Here is a 14876-nt window from a genome sequence, read left to right as displayed (position 1 = left end):
TATTTAGTATAATAGAGAAGCTCATGTACTTGTGACTCCATATCTTTGGATGGTTTGCGCTAGATATTGGTTTTAGAACTTATTATGTTTATCTCAGAATTGCTTTTACGTTATATTATTATTGTAATGTTAGTCATTTATTGCAGTTCTTCATATTTATGTGTTATGAGTTGGCTTGCCAAGAAAGTGATGTTATGCGCCATCACGATCCCGATTGTCTAGGGTTTTAGATCGTGACAAACTTCCTTATTCTTTCTCTTCTTGTCCTTCTTTTTGTCCTTAGGGATAACAACTAAGTGAGCACTTTTTATTTTTTTCCTGCTTTAATCTATCCTCTTACTAAACATAGTGTGAGATAAGCTCATTTAGAGACCAAGTCTCTATATCTCACCTTAAATTGGCTAAACTGTGGTGAAAAAGATATCAAAATTAAATGCACTAGCAAGTCCTCATAGAGGTCCAACTTAAATGCTTTCAAGTTATAAGAAAGGTGGTACATATGCATGATATACTCCCTAATGTTAATTTTGCCTGGTGTCACCTGTGATTTCGAACCTGCTATCAATTGGGGCAAATCATCTTTAGATGTCCTATCTTACCACACCCATAACACGACCCCCGAATAGCTGGAGAAGAATTACAATATCTAGAGTGTGAGACAACACTACTTTGGACATGTTGAGTAGGCTTGCAATCACTATAAACTGGTCTGTATTATCACACTATCCTAAATTGCGTGGCACTAGATGGCTACTGAAAGCAATCTGCACCATGGACTGGGTGGACCATATGGTCCACTGCTGCTCTATCCCTTGCTCGAGAATGAGCACTACACTGAATGTACTAAAAGTGGGGGCCTTCTTATTCTGATCCTCGCTGGCCCTTTCCTCCCGGTAAATCCTCTCAAGATCCATAGCTAAGTCCATGAAGTCCGCAAATGTAGTGTTTCTCCTCCTACTAGCTGTATCCTTTCTACTGCACAGAATAAAACCACGAGGAAAGCGACCAATCTTTTCATCTTCAGTGGGGAGGAGGTGAAGAGCATATCGAAATAAATTTTCAGACTTGATGTTATACTCCAAGACAGTCACGACACCCATTTAAATAAAAATCATATAAAGGTAAAGTGTTTAATTCATGCATGCCATATGAGTAAACATAGAATTACATCTCAAAAATAAATGTCACCATTGTTTATAGAATCTCTATGGTACGAAATGAAATAGTCAACTTGAGATAGGCCTTTAGATAATAAAATAATATAAGATGAACAATAAATATAAGAAAGAAATATTTATATTAATTAACGATATAGATAATAAAATAAAATAATAAAGTACACATTTCAAAGTCTTCCTTCAGTACTAAACTTAAATAAAATCATGTGAGCTTTTACTTTTGACTGAAAATAATATAGCGATACCGACATGATAGAACAAAATTAGGTGATCAACCCAGAACAAGTATTTGACCCTACTTATCCGGGCGGCTTTCCGTAGTACATTATAAGTTGACATAACTTCATCATATTAAGTAACGATCATTTATCCTCACAATGGGTAACTTTATCACACGACCTCAACTTAACCTTGAAATGTGTCCTTACACTTGTACGTGTAGTTTCATGATAATGAACTCATGATTTGAAATAATCTTGGCGGTCTCCATTAGTGACTCCCAAAATATCTATATTTACCATTTATGGTGTTCATAGCCAAACCAACCACTTGTAAATAGTTAATTATCAAATATTTCACAAAACATGTATTTTACTTAACATAATACTACATTTATGGTGTTCATAGCTTGTTAGTAATTGTAGCTAACCTGGTATGCATCTCTTGGATAGTTTTTTCATCTTTCATCTTAAAAAGTTCATACTTTCTAGCAAGCATGTCAATCTTAGACTATTTGACCTGGTTTGTTCCTTCGTGTGCAGTGTATAAATAATCTTAGATCTGCTTAACATTAATGCGTGTAGAAATTCGATTGTACTCGTCAAGTCCAATGTCACAGACTATGATCGTTTTTGCCTTGACATTTTTCTAAGCAATCATCACGTCTTCATTATTATATTGCTCCCTAGTTTTGGGTCAGTAATTATTCCCTTGCCTTCTGCTGCCATGGGAACCTTAGGACCTTTCGAATATTTTACAGAGTGTTAAATCTTCTCCTTCCAAAAAACCACACGTTCTTTCTTTTCACCATCCGTGGTATTTTCTTTTAAGAAAATATTGACCTAGTGGTTAATTGTCCTTCTTGCGCACATGGACGTTCAGCCATTTTGGATTCTTTTAAGAGTTAGCCTTACTTTGGAAGAACCTACTCTAATACTAATGGATATTTTAAGATACACTTGAACACAAAAAGGGAGGGGATAAATTGTGTCTTGTCCGATTTTTGAGTGTCAAAGAACCTGGTTCTTTGACTTAATTGTTCTAACAAAAACTAATAGTAAATTGCAAAAGTTAAAATACAAAATACGTTTTACATGAAAAACTTCCATGCCCAAAGCTTCACTAACTTCAAAGAGCAGTTTTAGGTTACAATTAGTAACCAAAAAGACTATAAACTCTAGTACCTTAACCCCTACATTCAATACAGTTATAGTTAAACTTTAGGTTACAACTATATAACCAGAGATACTTACCTCTAGTACCTTAACTGCTAAATCAACCCAATTGTAGCTATCCTTTCAAGAATATAAACTCTAGCCTAGAAAACTGTGATGACCCGATATATCATTTTGAATAATAGCCTTTATTTTCATATTCAGAGACCTCTATTAGCTCCATTTTATATTTTTTTATTTGCGTGCATGGTCCAAATTATTTTTTTCAAAAAATATTTACGTAAAATTTGAAGAAAAAGTGATTTTAAGCATAAAATGGAACTTGAGTTGACCATGGTCAACATTCTTGGTAAACGACCCCAGATCGGTGCGTTGACGATTTCGATAAATTCATATGATATTTTTGGACTAGTACGCATGTTTTATTGGGACCTGGGGCGAACCGAGCGCATTTCGGCGCATTATGTAAAAAATTGTGAAAACAAGTTTTCAAGATGAAAGTCATGAGTTTTGATGATCGATTATTGTTATTTGATATTATTTTGATGATTTGAGATAGAGATCAAGTTTATATGATATTATTACACTTATGAGCATGTTTGGTTTGGATTCCGAGGGGCTTGGGTGAGTTTCTGATGCATTGCGGATGAGTTTTTGATGATTTGAGATTGCTGGTTCTGCAAATCTTACATTTGCAAGGTCTGGCTCGCAATTGCGAACTCCGCTTTTGCGATCAAGACATCGTATATGTGAGCATGGGCATTTTCTGGGAGACCTTTCAATTGCGAATAAATGTTCGCTTTTGGGATGGAGGGAAAGTCGCATTTGTGGACTAGTTGGTCGTATTTGCGGCCACATGCATCTTGGAAATCTTCACAAATGCAAAGTGGTTATCCGCATTTGCGAAGGGGGCAACTCGCATTTGCGAATTTTGGGCATCTGATGCACTGATCGCATTTGCAATCCAAGTGTCGCATTTGCGGTCTTCACAATTGCGATAGTTGCAGCTGGGTAAAAGGGAAAAATGGGACTTAGCTCATTTTATACCATTTGTCAACCCTAAACACTGTAGAGACAGATCTAGGAATCCACTTTCTTCCTAAAATCATTGGTAAGTAACTCTAATCCACTTTCTTTCAATTCCTTATATTTTTCATGAGTTTTCAACATCAAATCTAGGATTTTCATGGTAGAAATTAGGAATTTGGGTAGAATTTAGGAATTTTGCAAAATTGAGATTTAGACATAAAATTGATGTCATATTTTGAAACAAATTCGGGCTCGGGGTGAATGGGTAATCGAATTTTGATTCGGATCTCGAATTTTAACCAAGCGGGCCCGGGGTTGAATTTTGTTGAGTTTTTCAAATTCATCAAAGCTTGAGATTTTTTCCTTCGTGAGTAGTTTCTAAAGCTTTTTTTGAATTGTTTGATCTATAATTGGCTAGATTCTGTTGGTTTGGAGGCTTGTTTGAAAGGAAAGGCCGTGGTTGGTTGATTGATTTGCTTGCAAAGTGAGGTAAGTGTCGTGTCCTACTTTGACTTGTGGTAATTAAGACTTGTTGTTCTATTAGTTATGTGAATTATGTGGGAAAAGGGCATTTATGCGAGGTGACGAGTGTCTATGTACTGTCATGGAGTTAAAACATACGGTATTGAGATACTTATTTCCATGGCTTCATTTATTCTATGTTATCTCTTGTTACATGCTTTAGTTGCTACATGTTCTTACTTGTTATCTATGCTTTATTTGTTATTTGTTATTTAATTGTTACTTGTTTCGATTTGTTCATTTCTCACTCAATATCTTCTTACCTTCTACATGCTTGTGATTGCATTAATTATATATTTTCGTTGTTTTAGGTTCTACTTGCTTTTATTGTCCTTATATTATTTGAAGCACCTTATTATGTCATTCCATTTATGTGAGCCATATAGTTATGTCAGTATTAATGTTTTTCCATCGGAATTATAAAGCATTGGCTATTCTCCGTTTGTACTAGTACTTCCTAATTTCTCCCCACGTTTCATTTCCCTTTTTGTATTGATATTTCATAAATAGTGGTTTTGTGTTGTTTATGTTGATTAATTAATATGGGGAACGGGCTGCACACCGCAACGGTATTAAAATAAATTGATATTGGGGTATCAAGTTACACCCCACAATAGATAATGAAATGAATTGATATTGGGGGATCGGGTTGCACGCCACAACAAATAATGATATGATATATTAATGAAATTAGGTCATGGTATTGTGTTAATTATTAGGATCGATTTGCGCGCCGTAACAGAGTTAATAAGTTATAGTTGTTTGTTATCATAAAGTTTTATCTCTGAAATATTGATATGCAGATTGAGATCATGTTATCCAGGGGCCCTCTGGTAGTTGGCCTATGGGTCCGTCTATATGAGTTAATGAGTTGTAGTTGTTTGTAATCATAAAGGTTTATTGAGAGTATCTTGTTATAGCCTCATCACTACTTCATCGAGATTAGGATCAACACTTAAAGAGTACATGGGGTCGGTTGTACTTTTACTATACTTCTACACTTTTTATGCAGATACTGGTATTTGTCCCAGCGGCGTGTAGAGGAGTTCTTACCTGGATTGACTTACAGCAGGAGATTCTAGGTAGAGCTATTGGCATTCGTAGTCCCTGAAGTTCCCTTCTGTTTTGTCTTTATGTAACGACTTGGCCAAACGTTTCATGAGTTACCGCTCCATTTCCCCCATTTCTACTTCTTTGTGTGTTGTTCAGCTGTATTTCATCATATCGTGTTAGTTGTGTTGTGTTCGGAGTGATCTTAGAGTGGAATACGACACTTAGTGTTTTATTTAGAAGCTTTAGTTGGAAAAGTCAACCGGAAGTTTACTTGTAAGTAAATGATCTCGGAATTTTGTTTTTATGGTTCGAATATCTTCGATAGGTGATTTGGGACTTACGAGCATGTTCGGAATGTAATTTGGAGGTCCGTGGTAGAATTACGCTTGATTTGGGGAAATTGGAAATTTAGAGTTTCTGGTTGGTAGTGAAAATCTTGATATCAGGGTCGGAATGGAATTCTGAAAATTGGAGTAGGTCTGTAGTGTCATTTGTAAAGTGTGTGCGAAATTTCAGGTCATTCGGAGGTGATTTGATAGGTTTCAGCGTTGTTTGTGGAATCTGAAAGTTTCTAAGTTTTTAGGCTTGAATCCGAGGTTGATTTGGTGTTTTAGTGTTGTTTTGAGTGATTCAAAGCCTCGACTAAGTTTTGAATGATGTGCTGGCATGTTTGGTTGAGGTCCCGAGGGCCTTGGGTGAGTTTCGGGAGGTTAACGGACCAATTCTTGGTTTTGGGAGATGGCAAATTTTGCCGGTATTTTATTGTAGAAGGTTTGTTCTTCGCATTCGCGAATAGTGCCCTGCGTTCGCGAAGAGTGTTCTCTGAGATGGTGATTTTTGTTCTTCGCTTTCGTGAAAGAGAGAACGCGAACGTGAAGTATAGGGCAGCGAGTGCATCACGAACGCGTGAGTGATGTCGCGTTAGCGAAGAGGAGTGAGGCAGTTGGGGACCCCAAGTCCTTGGTCTATGCGTTTACGAGGTGATGACCACGTTTGCGAAGGTATGAGAAGGTAAAGCATCGCGTTCACGAAGCAGTTGTCGCGTTCACGAAGAGTAAAGGGGATAGGCAGTCTGAGTTGGTCTACGCGCACGCGAGAGGACGGTCACGTTCGCGAAGAAGAAAATGCCTGGGCAGAATGTTTAAGTTAAAAAACGAGAGTTTTGGTCCATAATTTCAAAATTTAATAGAGAGCTCGGGAGAAGGCGATTTTGGAGCGGACTTTTAGAGAAGTGATTGGGGTAAGTGTTCATCACTCAAATTTGGTTAAATCGCATGATTGTGTCTTGATTTTTATCATTCAATTTGGGAATTTGGGGTGAAAATTGGGAAAAATGAAAGAAAATTTGGAGAGTTGATTTTGGGGATTTGGATGGCCATTTGATGTCGGATTTTGGTGAATTTGATACGGGTAGACTCGTGAGCATGGGTTTTTCAGTTTTGTAATTTTATTGAATTCCGAGACATGGTCCTGGGGGTTGGGTTTGGCCAATTTCAAGATTTTTGAGTTAATTTGATAATTTCTGCATAGGCTTTGCTCCTTTAGCGTGTATTAATGATGTGATACTAATTTTGGTTAGATTCGGAGAAGTTGGAGGCCAAGTCGAGAGGCAAGGGCATCGCGAGCTATAGTTTTGTCCGGTTTGAGGTAAGTAATGACTGTAAATATTGTCCTGAGGGTATGAAACCCCAGATTTCACATTGTTTCACTACTTTGAGGTAGCACACACACTAGATAGCATGGGGGCATGCACCTTTGGGGATTGTGACTTGGTCTATCCCGTACGACTATTAAGTCGCATATTTGATTGAAAACTATTTGATACAATTGTGTTTTGGAAAGTATTACTATGTTTTGGGATGGATGCCATATTTGGGTCTCGTGTCAACTGTTCGGACCCTTAAGGGATTTCTTTACTAGTATTCCTCTCTATTTTGATTTAATAATTGCATTAAGTCATGTCATGTTTTACTGATTTCATAACTCAGCCTTATTTACTCTGATTTGATGTATAAATGATATTTTCGGGCTAAGCACCCTGTTTTACTGTTAGCACGAGTGACTTGAGAGGTTTCTGACTGAGTAAGGCCGAGGGCCTGTGTTGTGAGGATATAAGGTCATAGGGCTGCGCGCCGTAGCATATGGTATTGTTTTGTGATATATGAGAGGCCGAGGGCCTGATTTATTATGCCACGAGATGGCTTGTGATAGCGCTTGGGTTGTAGGAGACCCTCCGGAGTCTGAACACCCCTAGTGAGCGCGAGTATCTAGAGTGAGTAATATGTTGTTGCCCGAGGGGCTGATTCTAATACATATTATGCCCGAGGGCTAATTACGAGTGATTGTGAGGTAGCCCGAGGGGCTGGTTCTATTGATATTATGCCCGAGGGGCGGTTTATGATACATGTTTTGCCCAAGGGGCTGATTATGATTTTCATCATTTTCACTCTGAACTTCTTTGATTCTCTGTTGAAACTGTAGAAAGACATTTTTCAAAGTATTTTTACTGAAATTGAGTTTTTATGAGATGATTGACTTCTACACTGTTTTGGAACCATACCATATTTGTTGTAGTGCTATGACGTGGAATTTTCTGATTTCTTACTGCTCAGCTTTTATTTACTTTTATTACTTATTGGGTTGGCGTACTCACATTACTCTTTGCACCTTGTGTGCAAATACAGGAGTTGCAGGTCTTGATAGCGAGCACCGATCACCCATTCAACAAGTTTTGGAGTCGGCAAGGTAGTTGCACGACATTTGCAGCCCTATTCTTCTACCTCTTATCTTCTCTAGCATTATATTAGTATTGTTTCCAGACTTTGATAGACTTTATTGTACTTAGACAGACCTTTTAGTTGCTCGTGACTTTTGACACCCCGATATTGGGCTTGTGTTGTTTTCGCACTTGTTATTAGACTCATGTTATGGGATTTTAGTAAATTTATAGTTAAAATGTCTTTATAAAAATGATGGTTTGATTTGGGATTTGTGTCGGCTGGCCTAGTTTCACTATAGGCGCATTATGACTGGGTCGATTTTGGGGTCGTGATAAGTTGGTATTAGAGCCTAGGTTACATAAGTCTCACGAGTCATGAGTGAGTTTAGTAGAGTCTTCGGATCAGTACGAAGACGTTTGTACTTATCCTTAGGAGGCTGCAGAACCTTTAGGAAAAACTTCACATTCTTTAATTCCTGCCATGTGAATCTATTGATTCTGGTAACTAAACTTTTGTTATTCTATTATCCCACAGATGGTGAGGATACGTGCTACCGATTAGGATGGACGACCACCAGTACCACCAGTTGGGGCCACTAGAGGCCGAGGATGCTGTCGAGCCTAGGGTAAGGGCAGGGATGTAGCCCACACAGCAGCTAGGGCAGCACTTGCAAATCCACCAGCCGCCCCAGTTCATGATCAGGTCCTAGTAGTAGACACTCCAGCAGGACCAGCTCAGGCACCGACTGTGCCTATTGTTATCCCAGGACTTCAGAAGGTCCTGGCCTAGATCTATCAGTGTGCACTGGCCTGGTTCAAACGGTCTCAGTTACTACGGCCGCAGCTCGAGGGAGACACTTAGACTACCGCCGCTCGTACACCTGAGCAAGTTGTACAGGGACTTCAGACACCGGGGGCACCTCCAACTCAGCTGGTTGTAGCTTCTCAGGACTATGTAGCTCCTGTTATGCTAGAGGACAAGCAGCGCAGATTGGAGACGTTTGTTAGACTTCAGCTTCCGTCATTTAGTGGTGCTGAGAGTGAGGATGCACATGGTTTCTTAGATACGTGTCAGAGGATGCTTCAGACCGCAGGTATTCTGGAGACCAGTGGGGTCTCATTCACTACTTTCCAGTTCTCCGGGGCTACACTTAGTTGGTGGGAGGCTTACGAGAGGCGTAGGCCGGTTGGCGCAGTGCCCCTTTCTTGGTAGCAGTTCTCCGTTCTCTTTCTGGAGAAGTTTGTACCTGAGTCTCACCGAGAGGAGTTGCGCAGGCAGTTCGAGAAGCTTTGTTAGGGTGATTGGTCGGTTACACAGTATGAGTTGCGGTTCTTTGAGTTGGCTCGTCATGTGGTTTGGTTTGTTCCCCGCAGACCGGGAGAGGATCAGGAGGTTCATAGATGGCCTCAGTTTTCAGCTTTGGTTGCTTATGACCATAGAGAGTGTCTGGTGCTACTTTTGATGAGGTTGTTGACATAACTCGACAAATTGAGATTGTTTGTGGTTAGGAAAGGGTTGAGAGGGAGGCTAAGAGGCCTCATGGTCAGGGTGGATTGAGTAGTGCTCCTCATGGGGGTCAGTTTCAGCACGACAGAGGTCGTCCGTTCAGGCATGCTCAGTCAGCTCTCCCAATCTATCGTGGGGCATCATTGGGCCATGGTTCTCATAGTTCTCATCAGGTCCATTCATCGCTTAGCGCCATTCCAACCCAAAGTTCATATTGTGCTCCATCAATTCAGGGCTCTTCCATGCCATGTTCTTCTGCTAGTCATCCTGGTATTAGGGGTTCCCTTCAGTCCCCGTCTCCAGCACCAGGGGTTGTTATAAGTGTGGAGAGTTGGGGCATATATGAAGAAAATGTCCTCGTCGTCTTGGGGGTCAATCTCAGCAGAGGAGTCAGCCATCGACTTTGCTACCTGTTACTTCACCACCCATCCAGCTAGGGGTGAAGGACAGTGAGCTAGAGGTTGCCCTAGAGAGGGAGGTCGATTAGGTGGTGGTTAGGCCCGTTTTTATGCACTCCTAGACAGACCCGATGCTATTGCTTCAGATGCAGTGATTACAGGTATTGTCTTAGTCTGCAACAAATATGCCTCTGTGTGATTTGATCCTGATTTCACTTTTTCATATGTGTCATCATATTTCGCTCGTTATTTGGATATGCCTCGTGAGTCTCTTGTTTCATCTGTTCATGTATCTACTTTGGTAGGCGATACTGTTGTTGTGGACCGCATATATCAATTGTGTGTGGTGACTATTAGGTGTTTGGAGACCCGAGTGGACCTTTTGTTTCTTTGTATGGTAGATTTTGACGTAATATTAGGCATGGATTGGTTATCTCCGTGTCGTGCTATTTTGGACTCTTATGCTAAAACAATGACGTTAGTTATGCCAGGTGTACCACAGATTAAGTGGCGATGTTCAACTGATTTTGTTCCCTGTAGGGTGATTTCATTTTTGAAGTCCCAATAGATGGTTAGGAAGGGTTGTCTTTCTTACTTAGCTTTCATGGGGGATATTAGGGTAGAGACTTCTACCATTGATTCAGTCCCGATAGTAAGGGACTTTCCGGATGTGTTTCATGTGGACCTGCCGAGCATGCCACCGGACATGGATATTGACTTTGGTATTGATTTGGTGCTAGGCACTCAACCCATTTATATTCCACCGTATCGTATGGCACCAATGGAGTTGAAGGAGCAGCTTCAGGAACTCCTTGATAAGGGGTTTATTCGGCCTTGTGTGTCACCGTGGGGTGCACTTGTTCTATTTGTGAATAAGAAGGATGGCACTATAAGGATGTGCATTGATTATAGGTAGTTGAACAAGGTCACAATCAAGAACAAGTATACTTTGCTTTGTATTGATGATTTATTTGACCATCTTCAGGGAGCGAGGGTGTTCTCCAAGATTGATCTCAGGTCGGGGTATCACCAGTTGAAGATCAGGGACTCGGATATTCTTAAGATATCTTTTAGGACCCGATATGGTCATTATGAGTTCCTTGTGATGTCTTTGGTCTTCCAATGCCACAAAAATGTTAATGGATTTGATGAACAACGTGTTTCGGCCCTATCTTGATTCGTTCGTTATTGTATTCATTGACGATATTTTGGTGTACTCACATTGTCAGGAGGAGCACGCTAAGCATTTGAGAGTTGTATTGTAGCGGTTGAGGGAAGAGAGGCTTTATGAAATGTTCTCCAAGTGTGAGTTTTGGATCAGTTCAGTGGCTTTCTTGGGGCTCGTGGTGTCTAGTAAGGGTATTCAGGTTGATCCGAAGAAGATAGAGGCGGTTCAGAGTTGTCCCAGACTGTCCTCAACCATAGAAATTCGCAGCTTTCTTGGTTTTGCGGGTTATTACCGTCGGTTCGTTCAGGTATTTTCATCTATTGCGTCACCCTTGACCAAATTGTCTCAAAAGGGTGCTCCATTCAGGTGGTCAGATGAGTGGGAGGCGAGCTTTCAGAAGCTCAATACTGCCTTGACCAAAGCTCCAGTGTTAGTTTTGCCATCAACTTCAGGTCGTATACAGTATATTGTGATGCTTCTAGAGTTTGTATTTGGTGTGTGTTGATGCAGGAGGATAGAATGATTGGTTATGCTTCTCATCCGTTGAAGCCCTATGAGAAGAACTACCCTGTTCATGATCTAGAGTTGGCTGGCATTGTTCACGCGTTGAAGATTTGGAGGCATTATCTTTATGGTGTGTCTTGTGAGATGTTTACTGATCATCGTAGCCTCCAGCATTTGTTCAAGAAGAAGGATCTCAATTTGAGGCAGTGGAGATGGTTGGAGCTGCTAAAAGACTATGATATCACTATCTTATACCATCTGGGGAAGGCCAATATAGTGGCCGATGTTTTGAGTAGGAAGGCGGTTAGTATGTGCAGTTTGGCATATATTACTATTGGGGAGAGATCTATTGCAATTGATGTTCAAGCCTTGGCCAATCGGTTTGTGAGATTGGATATTTCGGAGCCCAGTCGGGTCTTAGCTTGTGTGGTTTCTCGGTTTTCTTTGTTTGATCGCATTAGAGAGCGTCAGTATGATGATCCTCATTTGCTTGTCCTTAAGGACAGCATTCAGCATGACGATGCCAGAGATGTGACTATTGGTGATGATGGGGTGTTGAAGATGCATGGCCGGATATGTGTGCCTACTGTAGATGGGTTTCGGGAGTTGATTCTGAAAGAGGCCCATAGCTCACGGTATTCCATCCATCCGGGTGCCACGAAGATGTATAAAGATCTGAGACGACATTATTGGTAGAGGAGAATGAAGAAGGATATTTTAGAATTTGTAGCTCGGTGTCTCAATTGTCAGTAGGAGAAATATGAACATCAGAGACTGGGTGGCTTGCTTCAGCAGTTAGATATTCCAGAATGAAAGTGGGAGAGGATCACCAAGGATTTTGTAGTTGGGATCCCACGAACTTTGAAGAAGTTCGACGCCATTTGGATGATTGTGAATCGGCTGACCAAGTCCCACACTTTATTCTGGTATGTACTACCTATTCTTCAGAGCAGTTAGCAGAGATTTATATCCGAGAGATTGTTCGCTTGCATGGAGTCCCAGTTTCCATCATTTCAAATAGAGGTACTCAGTTCACTTCGTACTTTTAGAGGGTCATGAACAGAGAGTTAGGTACTCAGGTTGACCCGCGCTTGTGTTATGATTTTGGGGATTCATGGGATCAGTTTCTACCGCTCGCGGAGTTTGTATATAATTATAGTTATCAGTCGAGTATTCAGATGGCTCCATATGAGGCTTTATATGGGATACAGTGTAGATCTCCAGTAGGTTGGTTTAAGCCAGACGAGGCCAAGCTTTTGGGTACAGACTTGGTGCAGGATGCTTTGGACAAGGTGAAGGTGATTTAGGAGCGGCTTCATACAGCACAGTCAAGACAAAAAAGTTATGCTGACAAGAAGGTTCGAGATGTGTCTTACATGGTTGGGGAGAAGGTTCTACTGAAGGTTTCACCCATGAAGGGTGTTATGAGTTTTGGGAAGAAAAGTAAATTGAGTCATCGGTTCATTGGACCTTTTGAGGTGCTTCGGAGGATTGGTGGGGGAGAGGGTAGTTTATAAGCTAGCTTTGCCACCTAGCTTGTCGAGTGTGCATCCGGTATTTCATATTTCTATGCTCCGGAAGAATATTGGCGATCTGTCTCATGTTTTGGATTTCAACACGGTTCAGTTAGATAGTGATTTGACTTATGATGTGGAGATATTGGCTATTTTGGAGCGGCAGGTCCGAAAGTTGAGATCAAAGGATATAGCGTCAGTGAAAGCGCATTGGAGAGGTCAGCCCGTGGAGGAGGCCGCTTGGGAGACCAAGTGGGAGATGCGGAGCAGATATCCACACATGTTTGAGGCTTCAGGTATGTTTCTTGACTCGTTCGAGGACAAACCTTTGTTTAGGAGAGGGAGGATGTAACGACCCGGCCGATTGTTTCATGAGTTACAACTCTGTTTCCCCCATTTCTGCTTTCTTGTGTTTTTTTCAGTTGTATTTCATCATATCGTGTTGGTTGTGTTGTGTTCGGAGTGATTTTAGAGTGGCATGAGACACTTAGTCTCTTATTTGGAAGCTTTAGTTGGAAAAGTCAACTGGAAGTTGACTTGTGAGTAAATGATCTCAGAATTTATTTTTTATGGTTCGGATAGCTTTGTTAGGTGATTTAGGACTTAGGAGCGTGTCCAGAATGTAATTTTGAATTCCGTGGTAGAATTAGGCTTGCATTAGCGAAATTGGAAATTTGGAGATTCTGGTTGGCAGTGAAAATCTTGATATCAGTGCCAGAATGAAATTTTCGAAATTGGAGTAGGTCCGTAGTGTCATTTGTGACGTGTATGCAAAATTTGAGGTCATTCGGAGGTGATTTGATAAGTTTCGGTGTTGTATGTGGAATTTGAAAGTTTCTAAGTTATTAGGCTTGAATCCGAGGTTAATTTGGTGTATTCGGTGTTGTTTAGAGTGATTCAAAAGCTTGACTAAGTTTGAATTATGTTATGGGATGTGTTGGCATGTTTGGTTGAGGTGCCGAGGGCCTCGAGTGAGTTTCGGGAGGTTAACAGACCAATTGTTGGTTTTGGGAGATGGCAGATTTTGCTGGTATTTTATTGTAGAAGGTTTGGTTTTCGCGTTCGTAAAGAGTGTTCTCTGAGATGGTGATTTTTGTTTTTCATGTTTGCAAAAGAGAGGACACGAACGCAAAGGGTAGGGCAACGAGTGCATCGCGAACACGTGAGTGATGCCGCGTTCGCGAAGAGGAGTAAGGCAGTTGGGGACACTAGGTCCTTGGTCTACGCGTTTGTGAGGTGATGGCCACGTTTGTGAAGGTTTGAGAAGGTAAAGCATCGCGTTCGCAAAGCAGTTGTCGCGTTCGCAAAGAGTAAAGGGGAGAGGCAGTCTGAGTTGGTCTACGCGAATGCGAGAGGACGGTCGCGTTCGCGAAGTAGGAAATGCCTAGGCAGAATGTTTAAGTTCAAAAACGAGGGTTTTGGTCCATAATTTCAAAATTTAATAGAGAGCTCGGAAGAAGGCGATTTTGGAGGGGATTTTCAGAGGAGTGATTGGGGTAATTGTTCTTCACTCAAATTTGGTTAAATCACTTGATTGTGTCTTGATTTTTATCATTTAATTTGGGAATTTGGAGTGAAAATTGCGGAAAATGGAAGAAAATTTGGGGAGTTGATTTTAGGGATTTGGATAGCCATTAGATGCCGGATTTTGGTGAATTTGATATGGATAGACTCGTGAGAGAATGGGTTTTCAAGTTTTTTAATTTTTATCAAATTCTGAGATGTGGGCCCGGGGCTCGGGTTTGTCCAGTTTCGGGTTTTTTGTGCTAATTTGATAATTTTTGCATGGGCTTTGTTCCTTTAGCGTGTATTAAGGTATGTGATACTGATTTTGGTTAGATCCAGAGCATTTGGAGGCCGAGTCGAGAGGCAAGCGCATCGCGAACTAGA

Source organism: Nicotiana sylvestris, chromosome 10 (assembly GCF_000393655.2).
Source record: "Nicotiana sylvestris chromosome 10, ASM39365v2, whole genome shotgun sequence".
NCBI lineage: Eukaryota > Viridiplantae > Streptophyta > Magnoliopsida > Solanales > Solanaceae > Nicotiana > Nicotiana sylvestris.
This window is presented reverse-complemented; position numbering follows the sequence as displayed.